Here is a 3,572-nt window from a genome sequence, read left to right as displayed (position 1 = left end):
ACATCTAAGATAACTACGTTGCTCGCCATCAAAAAGGCTTCAGCACGAGCAACGCATGAACAACGTAATAAGCTTGTGCTGCCTAGATCGCAAGATGCGATCTAGGCAGCATGGTGCTTACCGGAAGAACCCTCGAGACGAAGGAGTTGGCGATGCGCCGAGATTGATTGTGTTGAACGTTGGTTGTTGTTTATTCCATAAACCCTAGATACATATTTATAGTCCAAGGGACTTTCTAATTCAAGCGTGCACCTAACCGTGCACGGGTAAAACTCTAACTAACCGACACGTAATCTAATATGTTACAGATACAAGGGCAAACTAGCCCAAACTTTGCATATAAGGCCGATTCACGTATTTCTTCCGTATATAATCTTTAAGCCCATCTTGATCGCGGCCCACCTCTGACTCGGTCAAATTCTGGTGATAACACATGCCCCCTGGTTTTGGAAATGACATTTCCAAAATCATTACGCTTTCTTTCGTCGGGTCATGTCGTGGCAGAGCAGAACCCACCGCAGAATCCTTCATCATGATGCCTTGCCCTTTCCACTTCTCCACGTGGCCTGCGAAATTTTTCTGTTGGGCACCATCTCCTCGGAAACTGCTGTGGCATTGAATCTCCCTCATATCCCTTTTATTTAACCGTTCTAAACAGCTTGCTCCTCCTTCATCCTCCTCGCATTAGCACCCAAAAACCCTCCTGTGCCACCATGTCTTCTTCCTCCTCCTCCTCCTCCGATCTTTCCTACGGGTCTTCCTCCTCCCGCGAGACGCCGGAGGACATCCGCGCCCCAGAAGAATGGGACCAGGAAGACCACGCCTCCTCCATCTGGTCCGAAGACGACCAGTCCTTGACCAGCGGGGATGAAGATCTTCAGTTCCTCGCCGATGGGGAACTGGAGTCGGAAAGCGAGGACGACCGGTTCCCCTGGGACGGCTGCCCCACCTCTGAAGAAGAGGAAGAGGAAGATGACGACGACGACGACTCCCTCGAGGGCTACCCGCCGGCGAAACGCCTCCGCATGTGGTGGGACGATGTCAGCAGCGACGATGAAGACGAGGATGAAGCTCCCGTAGAGGGCTACGGGAGTAGCGACGAGGAGCCCATCGGCAGCAGTGCCGATGAGAGTTCCGAGGATGACGACGAGGGCAGCGATGGACCGTAGATTAGGATCTACTAGTGTAGGCCTAGCAGTAGTAGATTGGTCAATAGACCCTTCTTTTGTTCTTCCTTCTTTGAGCAATCGGCTCTTCCTTTGTAAGAAATCTTGTTCATTAATGAAGAAGTTTCCCCAATTTGATTTTGCCGATTTCTTTTAAACCGATTCTCAATGAGCCGATGGCAACGCATCGGTCTCTCATAATCCGCCCTTCATCTCTTCGACCACGGGGTGACTGCAATCTTGGTCAAAACTCAATAAGCCGATGTCAGCGCATCAAGCCTTTATGATCTATCCTTCATCATTTCGATTAATGAATTTGAATTCCGCCGGATCACCACCCTTGACGAAAATCGCGGCGCAGGACTAGCCGATGGCCACCCAATCGGCTTTCAAAAATAGAGCATCCACCAGGCCAGCTGCCCCCCGAGTCTCAATCAAGGCGAAACAGAGACGAGGGTACGCCATTCAGACAAATGGACCTGGACTCGATCATGTCTGAGAGAACTATCATGCAGAACCGATCACCCCTCCTCCATTGAAAGTCGATATTGCAAATGATCACACAACGGCTCAGAAGTAGAACTCCTCTGACACAGAGCTGGAGATCCTTGTGTTTCGCACATGCTACTGGTAGATCCCATAAAATTTGTGCTAGAGTCGATGGCCGTGCATCGGCTTTGTCCCTTGCATATCATGCGAGATATATATATATTTTTTTATTTTTTACGGGCCGATTTTTCTATTGGCCCCCAATATCTCACTGCACATGTATCGCACATGCTCATCCGATTAGGTGTCCCCCGAGCCGATTCTGTTAGGGAACTGCTGAAATCGGCTCTGTGGTTAGCCAGGGCGCTGTGTGTGAACATCGGCTTGATTAGGACCAGTGTGGACTCCTTCTAGCTCATTAGCCGATGTAACCCCATTTCCCATTAGATTGGCGTTGAACCCAGGCAGAATGGAAGGTGAGAATAATTTTGGCCGATTGCTGGAATCGGCCTCCACGTTGCTTGCTCGATGAAGGTTTTGTAACGTTCCTCCATAGATCCTTGGGGCCGATCAACTGGATCGGCATCGCCACGTTCGTCCATCGATGTTTGCTTTTGTTACACGGTCAGGCCGGTGGATAAAACCAGCCTAACCCCGTTCTTTGTCACATCGATGCGCTCACAGTCGTCCAAATTGATGCCTGAGAGTGGCTCTTGGCCTGATGTCTCCCAAACGTTCATGCCAGCCGTCGAGATCTCGGCTGAATCATCTGCGTGGACGACTCCTACTTCATCTCCATCCTACTGTAATAGGCATTGGTGCATTGTGGATGGAATGCAACAGTTGGCGTCGATCCAATCTCTCCCTAGTAGGACAGCATAGGAGCTTTTGCTGTCGACAATAAAGAACGTCGTAGGGATAGTTTTCCTTCCTACGGTCAGATCCACATTCAGAACACCTTGTGCGTCAGATGCTTGGCCGTTGAAATTGCTCGATGTTACATTGGTCTTGATCAGATCCGAGCTGGAGCGTCCCAACCGACGTAGCATGGAGTATGGCATAATGTTAACTGCCGCTCCGGTGTCCACCAACATCTTGTTGACAGGCTGCCCATTGATGTATCCTCGCAAGTACAGGGCCTTCAGATGCCTGTAACTTCTTTCTCGTGGCTTCTCAAAGATGACCGGCCGTGGGCCGCAGTCCAGTTGTGCCACAGGTGCTTCGTATAATCCTGGAGCGCTAAACTCCGTTGGAAGGATGAAGACCATGTTTGTGCCAGCCCGATGTCTCATCATCGGCTTTCCTTTGCCGGGGCGCCACTCTTTTCTTTGTGGCCGACCTTCTTCGTCCGGGGTTCGCTGAATTTTGGCGGCCGGATCAGGCCGTGCCTTCCTCAACGTGTGCGGTATAATCTTTCAGCTTCCTCCAACCCACGCAGACGCCGAACCCTTCGCTTCGGGAACGGCTGAGCCCATCGGTGGCACCACCTTGGCCGATGATACTTGTCTTCTTCATCATCGTCCTCTAGTTCCTCGAGATCTTCCACCCGAGCGGACTCAGCATGCTTGTTCCGAGGCGGGAGAGGCCCTAGACGCTTAAACACAGACACATTAGCTGCATCCTTCTTCTTTTGTTTACATTCTGGGCAATTTCCGATTGTAGGCAATCGGCTCATTCCTGAATCCCAGCAGTGTCTGAAGAAGGGGCAGTCCCAGTGCCTATCCACGTCGTCTTGCTCCCTCGACTTTCCTTTGGCGTGGCGCTCATATTGCTCCTCGTCGTGATCATGCCGACGACGTCTCCTTTCGTCCCTAGCCAGACGATCTTTTTCATCATCGTCGTTGTATCGTCGGCGTTGGTCATACTGTGCGGTGACCCAGCATACCACTGCATGTTGTAGTATACAAGTCGTTGATA

This window comes from Lolium rigidum, chromosome 7 (genome assembly GCF_022539505.1).
Source record: "Lolium rigidum isolate FL_2022 chromosome 7, APGP_CSIRO_Lrig_0.1, whole genome shotgun sequence".
Classification (NCBI taxonomy): domain Eukaryota; kingdom Viridiplantae; phylum Streptophyta; class Magnoliopsida; order Poales; family Poaceae; genus Lolium; species Lolium rigidum.
This window is presented reverse-complemented; position numbering follows the sequence as displayed.